General features: G+C 45.5%; 1 protein-coding gene across 2 annotated transcripts in view; it reads left to right on the plus strand.

The window, feature by feature from the left end:
- The first annotated feature begins 2,545 nt into the window (after positions 1-2,545).
- Positions 2,546-17,076, plus strand: part of LOC144781977 (uncharacterized) — a 393,757-nt gene continuing 379,226 nt past the window's right edge. The window contains exon 1 of one of the 2 annotated variants that reach the window (XM_078661070.1): positions 2,546-2,621. The gene's annotated coding sequence lies outside the window, so the exon portion shown is untranslated. The remainder of the gene's footprint in view (positions 2,622-17,076) is intronic. The other variant, XM_078661075.1, reaches the window with a different exon arrangement.

Consider the following 17,076-nt stretch of genomic DNA (forward strand, 5'->3'; position numbering starts at 1 on the left):
AAGTTAATCACCACACTGTTCCCCACAATAGTTTTAGGTCCAGTCCCAATCCAGTCTACTCTTCTGACACTCAATATTTCGCCGGAGACGTTAGGGGGGAGAGGCCTGTTGAAATTGAGCCATTTTATGCATTTGTTTTTTAATTCAAAATAATCCTCACTTTTACCCTGGCTTAAGGGGGGGACCCCAGAAAGGACCACAGCGTATGGTGAAGACCCAGGAGGGAGATCAAGGGTAGGCAAAAGAGCTAAATAGCCCTCCTCTGCACTATTTCTGCTCGCTTGGGCTTGCTGGTTCGTTGGATTTGCTCTGGATTCAGTTGTCCCCCTCGACATTGTAGTATTTCCAGCATCTACTTTTCCGACCCTGGGCAGAGGTAAAATAGGGTCGGGATTAGAATTACCAGTTGCCCTAGCCGGTACAGCTGGTACATTTTTACTGGTTGATGGAATTTTAGGATTGGAGATAGAGGTGGGCTTATTATTTGCAGAGTTCCCCGGAGGACTAGTCATCTGGGTTCTCCCTAGACCTAAATTATTAATGATGGTGACTAATCTATCAAGCCTAGATGTCAGTGGTTTAAAATATGAACCAATAATCTGTTCCATATGAGCTTCGAAATCAGATAAAAGTTGAGTAACCCAAACAGGAGTTCCCACATTGAATAGAGAAGGACCGACAACAACCTGTGCACAGTCAGGTGAGGTGGAGTCGTGGTTCTTTTGGCTACATTTGTTTTCCTTTTCTTTTTCTTACTTCTCGGTCGGGGTTTAGGGGCTTTACTTACTAAAGAGTGGGAAGGGGAATTTGCAATCTCTGGAGAGTCATTAACATCAAGATCAATTTGTGCACAGGGCAACTCTGCGAAAGAGCACATAAGGGAGGAGCTAAAATAAGGGGAATTAACAGTAACAGCTGCAAAGTCCTCAACAGTCTGGAGAGGGGGGATAGTTGGAGTAATCGATAATCGCCTCTCCGTATTCTCTATTGCAGATGCCACTACCCCAATCGTCTTTTGTAGCATCTAGTCTATGGCAGTGAGGCTTGGGAGAGGTTGTGCTGTTGCAGCCTGGAGTCTAGTCCTGGGGCGAGAGGTGGTATGCTTAGTGTTTTTGCCTTTGTCACTCATTCTTACAACCGGGTGGACAAGTCCCGCAATGCACAGAACTTAATACTTTCAACCACACAATATCCAAAAGGGACTGATAACAACAGAGAAGAATAGTTGGCATAAACAGTCCAACAGCAATTAATACAAATACCCAAAATGGAATGATTTTAAAAGTACCTTTGGGTATCAAGCAATTCCAGAGGAGATGGTGAGGATATTAAGAGGGGTAGCCCAGCCCAGCCTCTTCTGGCCTCTGACGGGCAGCGACCGGGCCCGCCCGCGCAAGAGGGCCGGGCCGGTTTTGAAGGCCTCAGACGCCCTCACGCGGCGTCACTTCCTGGGCGCCTGCCCCACAGACTTCTAGGGCGTGTGGTTTTACTGTCTCTGGCGCAGGGCAAAGGACACGCTGCGCTGTTCCCCTCATGGCTTTTGGGCTCAGTAGTGGCTTCTCAGACTCCTTGGCTCCTGCTGCGTTTGGACCTCCTCAGATACGTGGTATAAATCGCGTCCCGCGCTGCGAGAGGGCCGGGCTGGTTTTGAAGGCCTCAGACGCCCTCATATGGTGTCACTTCCTGGGCGCCTGACCCACAGACTTCTGGGGCTTGTGTTTTTACTGTCTCGGGCGCAGGCCAAAGGACACGCTGCGCCGTTCCCCTCACGGCTTTTGGGCTCAGTAGTGGCTTCTCAGACTCCTTGGCTCCTGCTGCGTTTGAACCTCCTCAGATACGTGGCATAAATCGCGTCCCCAGTCGGGTATGGGGAGTTGTCAGTGGGATCTCACCAGGAATTTTTATACGCACACACACACCCACTCTCCCTCTGTTTTAAAATTCCTCAAAAACGTTGGTTATTTTACAAAATATTGTGTTTTTTCTAACTTTGTTCCTCTACCAATCCGCGTTCCTCTCTCTTTCTACTGCCCCTTAGGCCCCTTTCACCCTTATCATATAATGCATTTGAATATTATATGATTGTGGTTGTTGAAAAACCAGAAACTCACACTTCCCTAATCTTACTGACCAAGCTATGCCCCCGAATATCTGTCGTTCCCTTCCAATAAAAGGGCAAACACGGGTGTCCCTGTAAAAGCGAACTCGAACATTCCAAAACGTTGGGTCTGGTCTCAACATCTACGATCAATGTAGATTGTATACCTTAATCAGTAAACTCGGCCATCAGATGACGCAGTGTTACTAGTTAGAGCCATTTATTTTGGTTGTACTATGATTTTAGATGTTTCTCAGCACAGTTACTTTGTCTCCATATTCCGGGCCTCCAGTGAGGGCTTGTTTTGTTGAGAGACAACGCTCGCCTAGGCCTCATCCGTCACGCGCTCTCTCGTCACGGCCAGAGTAGGCCCTTCACTCGCTCGTGGTTCGCGCGCGCACCCTCACCACGTACCGGACATCTCGCGCTGTTATTTTCTGATCTTGCGGACATTCTAAGCCGCTCTCTGGTAGTTTGGTGGCCGCGCCCACTGGAGCGGATGGGACCTTTACCAACTGCCCAGGTGAGAGGGGTTACGGTAAAGCGGACTGGAGAACCGAAGGGGGCACTGGAACTGTGACGGAGGGTGGGACAGGAGGTAACGAGCTGGAACCTCCAGAGGCTAGAAAATGGAGCTGGAATGAGGGCCGCCAGTTAACGGTAACCGGGATTGTGGAAGGGAGGAGGTCGGAGGGGGGAGGGAGGAGGCTGCTCAAACATAACGAAAAAGGCCCAAGCCCAGTTTCTTTAGATTTAGGAATTGTACATTTTGGTAAAAGTGATACTAAAGACCTAGAATCAGTTAGCGTACACTCATACGGCATGGAAATTAAATTGAAGTAATTAAAGACAAAATAGAGAAATAAGCTATCTCAACAGAAAAAAGTTGCAATTTACAGACTAAGTTAGCCAGAAAGATAAAAGGTTACTGTGCATTACTTCAAAAGGAGTTTGACCATCTGGCCCATATCGTTTGGAAGGGGAATTATAGTATAGTCGGTAATTGACCTTGGTCATGGTGGAGGAAATGTATGCTGAGAGCTAACACGTTTGCTACATAATTGAAGAAAATATCAAGAAGTGATGTATCCTTGAGATTAAATGAAGCTAGCTAACTCTTTAACCGTGTGTTACCCAAAACAAATTATTGTGTAAAGCAAAGAGCGTACTTCAAAAATCTTTTCCACCACAAAATATAAAACAGCGCTCAGGATAGAACATGGAAGTCTAACATGCAATATAGCCCGTATGCAATAAAAAAAGCAAGACTGTTGCTGTTTCCAGGTCCACAGCTTCGTCCTTGATCAAGTGGACGATATGGTGCTAGAAGACATACATTTCCTAATCATCTTTATACAGTATTTTTCAATATAAGTAAATGGAGGCTGCAACGCATGACAAAGTAGAAATTTGTAAATAACTTCTAATAAGAAGGTGCCAAGAACTTCTCTTTGTAAGGTTTGGGAGAAGTCATTGACAGATGCCATTAACACAAACACGAGTTGAGTCATCTACTTTCTGAAATCCTTGTTTCATTGTGCCAATTTCAGAACAAAGCCATGCTTTGCTGCTACAACTCAGTAAAAATATGAAATGTAATACATGAATTATCAGAACTATAGCTCATTTCAAATGCTTGTAAGTATGTAACAATACTAAGGCTCTGATTTAGAGTTTTTCGCACAAAGAGCTTTTTCTCTGCTTTTTTGGCTTTAAATGCCAAAAAAGCGGAGATAAAGCTATTACCCAGTAACAAGAGGGTGCTAGCATGCATAATCGCATGTTAGCACCCTTTTTCCCTATACCTCCCTTTACATCTCTAATGAGATGCAAAGTGAGCGTTCCACACATAAATAACGTGAGAAATGTCGCTAACCTACATTTCTCCAATTAACAAGCTGCACGCTAAACAGCATAGCGATAAGAAAAGTAGCGCTAACCTCAGTTATCGCTAATTTCCTTACGCCTGCTTTCAGTCTGACTTAGTCATTATATTCAATGGAAGGTGGATATGATGGCTAAGTATGCCCTGCCCTATTATCAAGCTATCGCCAAACGTTGTGCGATTATCGCTGGATTTCCAGCGATAATCGCACTTTTGGCTGCTTGCACTTTGAATTGTATTGCTTTTGAGATAAGCGTTGCTGATAGCTAGCTATCTCAGCGATACAATCCAGCATTAGCCGGCGATAATTATCCTCGTGCTAAGAGCGCTGAGCGATAATTATCGCCTGCACTTGCTGATATGCCCCAAAGTACTCTGTGGCAAACAAGCAAGGGCATGCCTCCTACCAAACTCACATACACCCGCTTCATTTAGAGACAGGCAGACCTGAAATATACACAGTTGCAACTGGTACGGTACAGGGGTGGCGGAGGGAAGGGGGTGGATGGGAGAGGGGGGCGGGGGAGGGGTGGTGTCGGGGTAAGAGGGAAAAAGAATTCACTTACCTGATCGCCATGTCTCTCCTTCGTCTCTCCCACGTCGTCTCTCCTCCGCTTCTAAACCAGGAAGCTCCTAGGCTCCCCAAAACCAATCACAATTCTGCAATGCAGCGTTGTGATTGCTTCCCCTAACCCGATCACAACGCTGCAGTGCAGTATTGTGATTGGTCTGAGCGCTGTGGTTCGGAGCTCAGACAGAGAATGGGAGCCTGGGTATGTTCTCCACCCAGGCTGGAATGTAGCTTGGGTGGAGAACATGCAAAGTGCGCATGACGGTTTGGACAGACCAAGACGGCCGGCCAAACCATTACGCGCGCTTTAGAGTGCAGCAACCACTTCTCCTCCTGGATGTCATGTGAGCCAAGCCCAGCCCCGCCCCAACCTAACCTGGCAATACTAAAAATAAAATAATGATAACTTGTGTTATTATGATTTACTTTTTTTTATACTGCTTCACGAGCAGTGGGGCGACGCTCCCCTACCAGAGCGGAGGATACTGTACTGAATATACAGTTGGCAGAGCCCACCGCTTGCTCAGTCAACTGAATATTTCCTGTGGTTGACGAGGGGCCATCAGAGGAAGTACATAAGGTTTTTTTTTTTAAACAATTTCCCAGTTTTAGAGTTTATTTTTAAAAAACTGAAAAATGTCCAAAGTTTGGTGGCTGTTCATAAAAACGTTGGTACATTTAAAGACGGCTGTGACAGCAATTCCTTTCAATGTAGAGTGATAACCGCAGGGCCGGTCGTCAGCTCTAAATTGGCAGGCTGAAGTACCCACCGGATGGCAGAGTGAATGTTCTCCATCTTCCCAACGAATACTACTCTATCTACCAAACTGTAGATAAGGCCCTAGGACTAGTGATCTTCTCACAGGTACAAAAACGGCATCCCAACTGATTATTAGCATGTAAAAGCGAACGTTAAGACACACATGCGTATTAGCATTTTCATATTAAAAACAAAGGCAATTAAAGTACATATGCATGTAAATTCATTTTCTCATTGATTGTGCCTTGCTACAACAGTCCAATACATTTGCATGATAAAGTGATGTATGGCAAGTCTCCTCTTTATTACAATTCCAAATTCTGCCTGTATCAATTAGTAGCACTTTATGAAGTCTCCCAGGTGTCCAGTGCAGCTTATGAAGGAGCCAAAGCCTCACATAGGCAAGGTTTGGGGTGATTTTATATGATAATGATACACATCATATCAACTACCATTAGTTTTGTGTTAGAGGGATTGCAGTCTCTGCCTACCATTCCTTGAGCCAACTCACTTGCATTTTTATTATCTCTGTCAATATTTGGTGTCAAGAAACAGAGTACAGTTTGGAATCCAGATGTCCCTGCCTTTGAAATTTGCATATTACCACGTATAGCTCTGCTGTCTATTTTGATAACAGCTGTTTTTAATAAAAAAAAATTAACATTCAGTGTTATCTTACCCCGTTTATGTTTAATGTATATCATTTTGTGAGTGTAGGTCGAACATTTGATAGATTTATTTCCCATTCCACTTGTTCCAGTATACCATTTATTTGTATCCTCCTTTTCTGCCATAATTGTTGGTATTAATGCAACAGCTCGTTAGGGCTCCTGCAGTCACCCTTTATAGCTCCAGTTCATACAATGGCATGGCGAACCCCCGCTTGGAAGCGTAAACTGGGCTTCATGGGCTGGTGAACTCACCTCCTCTAAAATATTCATTATTTATAGGCCTCAAAGGTGAATGAAAATAAGAACACATGAAAGGGAAGTACGATGAAAAGGTGACAGGTTGGATGAATGGGTGAAAAGAAGCAAGGGTGAATACATTGATGGCAGGGTGAAAGGATAAAGACGAATATAGAAAAGGTGAAAGCATGGACTGAAATTGCAAGAATTGATAATTAAGAGTCTGAGTGAATGGAAGAATGAACAGGTATGTGAAATTATGAGAATAGAAGAGACAATTGATCGATGGGTGGTGATATGGATAGATACAGGGATATATTGATAGGTTCAAGAATGAATGTATAAAGTGAGACGATAGAGGGAATGTCAAAAGTTTAGTTGGATGTGTGAGTGGATGAAAAGATAAAAAGAAGAACAGGTTGATAAATGGATAGATGGAAATGTGAGAGGATAGATAGATAAGATGGGAGGAAAAAAAAGGAAGGAAAAAAGCTTTGCAGGTTCACTGACCATATGTATGGTCAAAGTGGGGGTTATATTAATTTTGTGGCTACTCCTTGGAGTTCATGGAGTGGTACATGGTCCAGGTGGGTAACCCTTAACCCAGGCATATGCAGAGAATTATTAGGAAATGTTTGAGGACCAGGAGTACCTATTAATATTAGGCTAAGGTCATAATAGTTCAACTGCATATGCAGATCCAAACAATTAGACTTTGTCTCAATGAATATTGGATACAATAATGAGGCAGATGCTCTGATTCCCAGTATTTATTCTTGATCAACGTTCATTGATATGACATTTATCTTCTTTATTCTAAAATGCAAGACAGCTGACACATGGTTCGCCCCCTAGCGCTGTTAAGCATGAGGCGTTTTTCAAAGCTTAGAGAAGCAATGTCTAATGACAATTCAAAGAAGGGACAGGACCAGACATTGTTTGGAAAGTACTTTTGTGAAGCAATGTCATTCATGTCTGTTTTTATTGTCAGATAGATCAATGAGTCAGCATTTTCTCCTACCACGATCTGAAGTTGTTGCACCAAGTATGCCCTCTACTTCTGAAATCTGGGCTGAAGACCGTGGTTTGTGCTTTTATCCTATTGCATATTGATTATTGCAATGTGCTCTGCTTTGGTCCCCCTATGAAGTATATCCTGCAAAATCAGCAGGGTAAAAATGCTCTGGTGAGAGTTCTTTGGAATGTGCTTACCTGTTGCCCATCCTCTTCTCATATGAAGTGGCTCCCTTGGATATCTCTACATCAATGCACCCAGTTTCAGATGCTGTGTTTATGTCATTGTTTGTTTAAATAAAAAGGACTGCAAATTATTCAACCTAGACTCCATCCTTACTCTCAGTTGCACTCACTCATCTTGTCTACTACCTTAATAATGAGTCTTGCAAGCATCAGTTGTTCAAAGTGGGGAGGTGGAGGGTTCTATTTATTGGTCCCCACAGTATGAAATCTATAATTTAATGTAAATTCAGAGACCATTTTCGGTTTGTCTGTAAAATGCATCAGACGTGTCTGTTTACTCTACATTGCAATTATGTGACCTATGTTTTTCTTTGGTCTGAACAAGTCTCATGCCATTTAGTATCAGGATGGCCCCATGTAACTGCCATGCTTTATACATTTATTCCATTAATGTATTCATTCTTTCATTCTGTTTTTTGTTTGTGATTGTGAAGATAACCAAGACTATTGTGCCCTGCCATGACGGGGTTTGGAAGACCTAACATTAATCTATCAGCAAGTTAGCCCTTGAACAGGTCAATCGCTGGTAGATATCTGGCGCATTCTGTTTACCAATGTATAACATCTTGTAGTAGGCTTTGAAAACTGTCTTTTACTATTGTCTCTACTGTATTGTTATCATTTTTAATTGAGGAAATAATATTTGAGTCTCCCGTTTATGTTGCATATAGTTTTTGACATTTTTGTCTATATTTATCCATATTTAATTTCTAATGATTTTGCCTGTTTGTAACCAAATGTATTTTCTCTGTGGGCATTTGGTCATGAGAGTGGCAAACCAACTGGTATTTTTCCACTACTATTTTTATGGAGAACCTACTGTCCTATTTGACAAACATTTTTGGTTTGCATATAACAAAACAAATTGAAAATCTATCGTGACCCTAGTAACGTTTTTCTCACAGAGATTTGTTTGCAAGTACTCTATTCTCTGGCAAACAGTGAGCCAACCCCAGTTTGCTTTACCTCCATTTTCATCTGTAAGCCTTGCTCTCATTTGCCAGGAAATAAAATCGTGTCTAATCTTTGAAAGCCTCGCACTGGGCACACCCTTCTTTGTGTTTCATTAACACATTTGCTTGAAAGTGAAGGAATGCAGCCCAGGGGCAGGAAAGACACCCTTTCTGCGTGGTGTGAATAAACCGTCCAATCAGCTGTTATTTAAGCTGGGAACGTAGGCAATGGTAAGTTGGAAAGTAAAACTTAAATCACTGTTTTGTGACAGTCCTAGTGCAGCCTGTATATCGCGTAGGCAGTCAGAAAACTGACAGTTTGGGAAGTCAAGATATTATTGCCACATGTTTTCCCACATGTACTCATTTCTAAACATAAATAGAGACAAGAGACCAAAATGCATTCCATCAATGTTTACTTCTAAATAGAAAACTAGGAACTTTAATTATATTCCTTAGTTTTTCAAATTTACAATTGCTGCGATCTTCCTTGCCATGTCTTCCTCACAGTAGCAAGTTTATTTTTGTTTCAAAACCATATCCCTGCCCTCATACTCATTATATAATTATATTGATTCTTCAGATTCTCTAATTCTGACCACAGATTTATTTCTTTGGTGTTTCTATGTTGTTCTTCCACCCCGTTTATTCTCTTTCTCTAAGGATGATTATTTTCTTAGAAATTAAGCAGATTACGGTACCACAAATGGTTGCTTTGAAAACTTCCCACAAACTTCAGGAGAAGAGTAAGATTGTTTATTTTCTCAGAGAAATAGCCTAATGTTTGCATTAATTATATTAAAAGTTTTCAGGATCTCAAACACTTTGTCTTTTAAGAGTAGAGATATGAAGCCATTTAGTGATTGCAAAGCCTGTGATTTGTTAAATCACAGGGTTTGCGACAATTAAATGTTTTTTTTGAGTGTACTAATCCCATTTCCTATTCGATAAGTGTTTATCGAATCTCAAAATGGGTTAGGAGATACATATGGAGTCGCAGTTTAGAAAGGGCCTGTGTGGGGTATCCCCTCCAGATGGGAATTCTGAATTCTATGTTTCAATGGTTTGCACCTTCAGTTTCTTTTGCAAACTGTTGATAGGTTACTGAATCTGCAGAGAATGTGGTAATCCATTTGCAGAGAAGAAGAGACCACTGTGGAACCATGTCTTGTTTGTGAATAAAAAAAAATGTTTGGGAGTGGGCATTGGTCTAGGGGGATGACAGGCAGACAGACCCATTTTTTTAAGGAAAACAGGCTGTATTTAAATTGTGATCACAGATATGATTGTCTGCGAAGCACAGAAGGCCACTGTACCTATGACAGCATCCAATCAGAGTAGTTCACAATTTGTGACTAATCTCATGAGTATTGATGAGGTAGGTCAAATTGTAACTCAAGCTGAATGGTAATTAGGTTGTATTTAGGTTGTAGTTAGGTTCACAAAATCAGAATTCAGGTGCAAAAAATCGATGTGCAGTTTGCTACCACTTTTTGCAAATTGATTCTTTGTACATCTGGCCCTTGGTCTTCAGATATTCTGTTTCGGTCTGGCCAAGCCCAAGGTGAGAGACATTGCACTACTTGCATGATCTGATATTAACTAAGTGTGGGCTGAAAATACGTTCCGCTCGCGGAATTTGCAAATTTTTTGAAAAATTCGCGGTCCGCGAATCGCGCGAAATTGTCAAAAAAATCGCAATTCGCAAGCTGGCGGATTTTTTGCTTGGTCCCGCTTCAAAAATACAATCTCGCGCCCGCGGCGTTGACTTACTGTGATTCTGAGTTTACCGAGTTGTTTTTCCTCCCGGTTTGCGTGTGCTGCGCCATTTTCGACCACGAGTACGTCATAGCGGCCTACCATCTTGCACTGGGAGAGTAAAGAATTGCGAACACGTAGATGTGACGTGCAGCTGACTTCCGGCGGGAGATTTGAACAGCTCGCTTTCCCGAACTTACAAAAATTGCAATTCTGGACAAGAAATCTACCATAGGCAGCATAAACCTTCTGAAAATGATGATTTGGATCAGAATAACTCCTCAGATTGACATTTGGCTGCACTTTTTTGTGCAAGGAGTCCATTTTTGGGGGGTGGGAGGAAGGAAGTGCCCCAGAGTCTCCAACTTCCTGTTCCTGTCCAGCAGGCTCCTCCCAGTACTTTGTCCATGTCCTGGTCACTTTTCATTTGGATCTGGAGCTGGAAGGATTACTTTTTGTGGCTGCTGCTGGATATTTGTATTTGAGGACTTTTTGTTTGGATCACTTTTGGATTACTTTTAGATTTGAGATTTTACAAGTAAGTTGGTGTTGTTTGTTGGGGGCATTGCAGTTGCTGCAACTACAATTTTTAAACGTTTCCACAACTTAAAAAAATATATATCGTGGGTGGGCACAGTATCCAGTAGGCCCCGGGTTAGTCATGGATGCATGATACAACTGTTTCTGTGAGTTTTGTTGAACTTAAATATCATTTATGTCATGGAATTGAATAGCTCACTGTTATATGTGGATTTTTTTTAAATTTTGGGGTGCGTGTAAAGCCACACTAGCCAGTAGGCCCAGGGGTAGTCAGTGGTGCATGGACCAAGTCTTTCTGTGGGGTGTCTTGAATTTAAACATCATTTAGGGCATGGATGGCATAAGATTGTGGGGATTTTTGTGTGAACAACGATTTTTTTGGGGTGGTGTTGGGGCCTGACCATTTGGGTGGGGCCATTTTGAGGCCTGGTCCAGGCAAGGCCTGGCCATGTGGGTGGGGGTCAAGGGGTCATTTTGAAGCCAGCTAGTGTGCTTTGTGCCATAGACCTGCACCCAGTCTGCCCTGCTTTCATCCATTATGCCTAGGGGTACTCAGTGGTGCATGGACCAAGGCTTTCTGTGGGGTGTCTTGAATTTAAACATCATTTAGGGCATGGATGGCATTGGATTGTGGTGATTTTTGTGTGTTTATCGATTTTTTGGGGTGGTGTTGGGGCCTGGCCATGTGGGAGGGGGCCATTTTGAGGCCTGGTCCAGGCAGGGCCTGGCCATGTGGGTGGAGGTCAAGGGGCCATTTTTAAGCCAGGCAGTGGTGCTTTGTGCAATAGGCCTGCATCCAGTCTGCCCTGCTTTCATCCATTATGCCCAGGGGTACTAAGTGGTGCATGGACCAAGGCTTTCTGTGGGGTGTCTTGAATTTAAACATCATTTAGGGCATGGATGGCATTGGATTGTGGTGATTTGTGTGTGTTTTTCGATTTTTTGGGGTGGTGTTGGGGCCTGGTCATGTGGGTGGGGGCCATTTTGAGGCCTGGTCCAGGCAGGGCCTGGCCATGTGGGGGGGGGGGGGTAAAGGGGCCATTTTGAAGCCAGGCAGTGTGCTTTGTGCCATAGGCCTGCACCCAGTCTGCCCTGCTTTCATCCATTATGCCCAGGGGTACTCAGTGGTGCATGGACCAAGGCTTTCTGTGGGGGTCTTGAATTGAAACATCATTTAGGGCATGCATGGCATTGGATTGTGGTGATTTTTGTGTGTTTATCAATTTTTTGGGGGTGGTGTTGGGGCCTGGCCATGTGGGTGGCGGCCATTTTGAGGCCTGGTCCGGGTAGGGCCTGGCCATGTGGGTGGCGGTCAAGGGGCCATTTTGAAGCAAGGCAGTGTGCTTTGTGCCATAGGCCTGCACCCAGTCTGCCCTGCTTTCATCCATTATGCCCAGGGGTACTCAGTGGTGCATGGACCAAGGCTTTCTGTGGGGTGTCTTGAATTTAAACATCATTTAGGGCATGGATGGCATTGGATTGTGGGGATTTTTGTGTGTTTATCAATTTTTTTGGGGTGGTGTTGGGGCCTGACCATGTGGGTGGTGGCCATTTTGAGGCTCGGTCCAGGCAGGGCCTGGCCATATGGGTGGGGGTCAAGGGGCCGTTTTGAAGCCAGGCAGTGTGCTTTGTGCAATAGGTCTGCATCCAGTCTGCCCTGCTTTCATCCATTATGCCCAGGGGTACTAAGTGGTACATGGACCAAGGCTTTCTGTGGGGTGTCTTGAATTTAAACATCATTTAGCATGGATGGCATTGGATTGTGGTAATTTTTGTGTGTTTTTCGATTTTATGAGGTGGTGTTGGGGCCTGGTCATGTGGGTGGGGGGCATTTTGAGGCCTGGTTCAAGCAGGGCCTGGCCATGTGGGTGGGGGTCAAGGGGCCGTTTTGAAGCCAGGCAGTGTGCTTTGTGCAATAGGCCTGCATCCAGTCTGCCCTGCTTTCATCCATTATGCCCAGGGGTACTCAGTGGTGCATGGACCAAGTCTTTCTGTGGGGTCTCTTGAATTTAAACATCATTTAGGGCATGGATGGAATTGCATTGTGGTGATTTTTGTGTGTTTATCAATTTTTTTGGGGTGTTGTTGGGGCCTGGCCATGTGGGTGGCGGCCATTTTGAGGCCTGGTCCAGGCAGGGCCTGGCCATGTGGGTGGGGGTCAAGGGGCCATTTTGAAGCCAGGTAGTATGCTTCGTGCAGTAGGCCTGCTTCCAGTCTGCCCTGCTTTCATCCATTATGCCCAGGGGTACTAAGTGGTGCATGGACCAAGGCTTTCTGTGGGGTGTCTTGAATTTAAACATCATTTAGGGCATGGATGGCATTGTATGGTGGTGATTTTTGTGTGTTTTTCGATTTTTTGGGGTGGTGTTGGGGCCTGGTCATGTGGGTGGGGGGCATTTTGAGGCCTGGTCCAGGCAGGGCCTGGACATGTGGGTGGGGGTCAAGGGGCCATTTTTATTTATTTATTTTATTTATAAAACCTGTAAAGCACACTGTCACCTAGCAGGCATCCTGGCGCTGGAGCTCCATGAACATGACCGAAGGACAGCTGTAGAACAACACTCAAACCCTAGGGAACAGCCAGGTCTTCACAGATTTTCTGAACGGGAGAAGTTCATCTAGTTGCCTAATCTCCCAAGGTAGGCTGTTCCAGAGCTTTGCCGCAGCCACCCTGAAAGATCTTCCCCCTGCCCTGACTTTTTTAAAGCTAGGGACTCTCACTAGACGGGCAGACGAGGAGCGCAGCACCCTGGCGGGGACATACCAGGTAAATTTAGCCTGCAGCAATCTGGGTCCAAGCCCGTGAAGGGCCTTAAAAACAAGGCAGAGTGACTTAAATCGTATTCTCTGCCTGAGGGGAAGCCAGTGAAGTTCGGCCAGGGCTGCGGAGGCTGACGTTCTTCTAGGCCATCCCAGGGCCATTCTGGCCGCCGCTGACTTGACTCTTTGAAGCCTATCCAGCAGAGGACTGGGAGACTCGAGCAAAAGTGTGTTACAATATTCGAGTCTACTCAGGATGGTGCATCTGGCCACCAGAGCGTGAGCAGAGGAAGGAAGAAGTGGCATAATCTTACGAAGAGACCTAATCAGGGCAAAGCAGGAGGATACAGTTTTTGCAACCTGGGCATCCATAGTCAACTTGTTATCCAGCATAACCCCTAGGTTACGCACTGTTTTAATAGGAGAAACCTTAGTAGCTATTTTAGGGGGCCAGGGATTAACCGGAAAAGGGTGTGGAATCTTGCTCCCAGCATAGAGGAGCAGTTCCGTTTTGCCAGTGTTAAATTGCAAGGAATTAACCAGCAGCCAGCCAGCAACATCCCGAAAACACTCATGGAAGGTCTCAACCGATATTGAATCCTCCCCCTCAAAGGAGAGGATCAGTTGAGTGTCATCCGCATCATTAATCGTATTATTCTTATATGAATTAATCAGGGAGACCAGAGGTTTTAAGTAAAGGTTAAACAAGATATGGCTGATTGCCGAACCTTGAGGAACCCCGTGTGTTACTGGGGAGAACGCAGATAGAAAAGGGGGGAGGGCCACAGCCTGCTGTCTGTCCTCAAGAAAGGAGCGAAACCACCGCAGAGCACAGCCCCTCACCCCAGCCTCCTGCAATCTACGCAGGAGGATCTCATGGTTTACCGTATCAAATGCGGCAGACAGGTCGAGTAAGATCAAAGCGGTTGTCTGACCCCTGTCTGCTTGCATTAGAAGCTCATCCATAGCCATAACCAGGGCCGTCTCTGTCCCGTGTGCAGGGCGGAAGCCAAATTGCACATCCTCCAGTAGCTGGTGTTGCTCCAAATGTTTAGACAGTAAACAACTGACCCTACGTTCAACAATCTTTGCCGGAAAAGAAAGCAACGAGATTGGTCTATATTTCTTAGAGCAATCTGGATCCAGCGAAGGTTTTTCAACAGCGGGGATATCACCGCCTGCTTCCATCGGCCGGGCACAATGCCACTGGTCAAGGACTGGTTACAGATCTGGCGGAGGGCAGGAAATAATTCTACCTCATACTCCTTCCAGATCTTATGCGGGACCGGGTCCATAGGTGAGCCGGAGGAGATGTTTCACGCCAGCCTCCTGAAGTCCTCCTCCCCTAAAGGGGTAAACTCCAATAGTTGCTCCCCGGGGCTAATGTTCCTGCCGAAGGAGATCCGATCCATCAGTACTTGGGAGCAGCTCAGCCCAGGGGGAGCCTTGAGATCCATGATAATAACCTCAATTTTTTCCCTTAGGAACATGGCCAGGTTCTCACAGAATTTTGAAGCCAGGCAGTGTGCTTTGTGTCACAGGCCTGTACCCAGTCTGCCCTGCTTTCATCCATTATGCCCAGGGGTAGTCAGTGGTGCATGAACCAAGTCTTGCTGTGGGGTCTCTTGAATTTAAACATCCTTTAGGGCATGGATGGCATTGAATTGTGGTGATTTTTGTGTGTTTATCGATTTTTTGGGGTAGTGTTGGGGCCTGGCCATGTGGGTGGAGTCCATTTTGAGGCCTGGTCCAGGCAGGGCCTGGCCATGTGGATGTGGGTCAAGGGGCCATTTTGAAGCCAGGCAGTGTGCTTTGTGCCATAGGCCTGCACCCAGTCTGCCCTGCTTTCATCCATTATGCCCAGGGGTAGTCAGTGGTGCATGAACCAAGTCTTTCTGTGGGGTCTCTTGAATTTAAACATCATTTAGGGCATGGATGGCATTGTATTGTGGTGATTTTTGTGTGTTTATCGATTTTTTTGGGGTGGTGTTGGGGCCTGACCATGTGGGTGGCGGCCATTTTGAGGCCTGGTCCAGGCAGGGCCTGGCCATGTGGTTGGGGGTCAGGGGGCCATTTTGAAGCCAGGCAGTGTGCTTTATGCCATAGGCCTGCACCCAGTCTACCCTGCTTTTCATCCATTATGCCCAGGGGTAGTCAGTGGTGCATGAACCAAGTCTTGCTGTGGGGTCTCTTGAATTTAAACATCCTTTAGGGCATGGATGGCATTGAATTGTGGTGATTTGTGTGTGTTTATCGATTTTTTGGGGTGGTGTTGGGGCCTGGCCATGTGGGTGGAGTCCATTTTGAGGCCTGGTCCAGGCAGGGCCTGGCCATGTGGATGGGGGTCAAGGGGCCATTTTGAAGCCAGGCAGTGTGCTTTGTGCCATAGGCCTGCACCCAGTCTGCCCTGCTTTCATCCATTATGCCCAGGGGTAGTCAGTGGTGCATGAACCAAGTCTTTCTGTGTGGTCTCTTGAATTTAAACATCATTTAGGGCATGGATGGCATTGGATTGTGGTGATTTTTGTGTGTTTATCGATTTTTTTGGGGTGGTGTTGGGGCCTGACCATGTGGGTGGCGGCCATTTTGAGGCCTGGTCCAGGCAGGGCCTGGCCATGTGGTTGGGGGTCAGGGGGCCATTTTGAAGCCAGGCAGTGTGCTTTGTGCCATAGGCCTGCACCCAGTCTACCCTGCTTTTCATCCATTATGCCCAGGGGTACTCAGTGGTGCATGGACCAAGGCTTTCTGTGGGGTCTCTCTTCTATTAAACATCTATTTTTGATTAGAAATAATTGCAATTTTTATTTTTGGTCTTTCCGTTTTTGGGTGTGTTGTAATAATAATAAATGCCTAGTTGCAAATATTAATTGAAGCACAACATATGCAACATTTATTTAACTGATGTTCCTCTGGCTTCCTTTGCTTTTAGGTGCACAAAGAGTACCACGAATCATCCTCATCGTTCATCATCAGTGCCAGGAAGAAGTCCTGCTTCAGTGTGTGCAGCATAACGTCACGTGACGTCACGTGTGGCCACAGACAACTCTGCAACTCGTGCAACTGCGGCCTGCTGTTCTGACATCTGAAAAAGATGGGCCCAAAGAAAGGTGGCCGTAGCTCCTCTACCAAGAAAGTTGCCAGTACCTCTGCCAGTAAGAAGGAGTAGAAGAAGCAAGTGGTGCCGGCACTTACCAAGGAGACTGGTGGGCCCACAGATACTTTTTTGGGGAAAAAAAACTACGCCTGCAGCAGCGGTGTCCGCCGGGGACCAATCTGGGAGCAGCACCTCAGCTTCATTGGTCTCAGTGCCACCACGCCAAGTTAGGCCCAAGGCCATGAGTGCCGCAGAGGCAGCCACTTTAATTGCTCAATCACCATCGACCAGTGATGTTGGCGTTGACTCATCGCAAGAAAGTAGCACCCAATCAACGCAGGGTGTAACTCATCTGACGAGTGTTCAACCACAGCCGCAACGACAACCACAGGTGCAATAAGGAGAGGCGCAAGGAGTGGCGCAAGGAGAGGCGCAAGGAGTGGCGCAAGGAGTGGCGCAAATAGATGCGCAAGTAGAGGTGCAAGGAGT

Source organism: Lissotriton helveticus, chromosome 9, assembly GCF_964261635.1.
Source record: "Lissotriton helveticus chromosome 9, aLisHel1.1, whole genome shotgun sequence".
In the NCBI taxonomy this organism is placed as follows: Eukaryota; Metazoa; Chordata; class Amphibia; order Caudata; family Salamandridae; genus Lissotriton; species Lissotriton helveticus.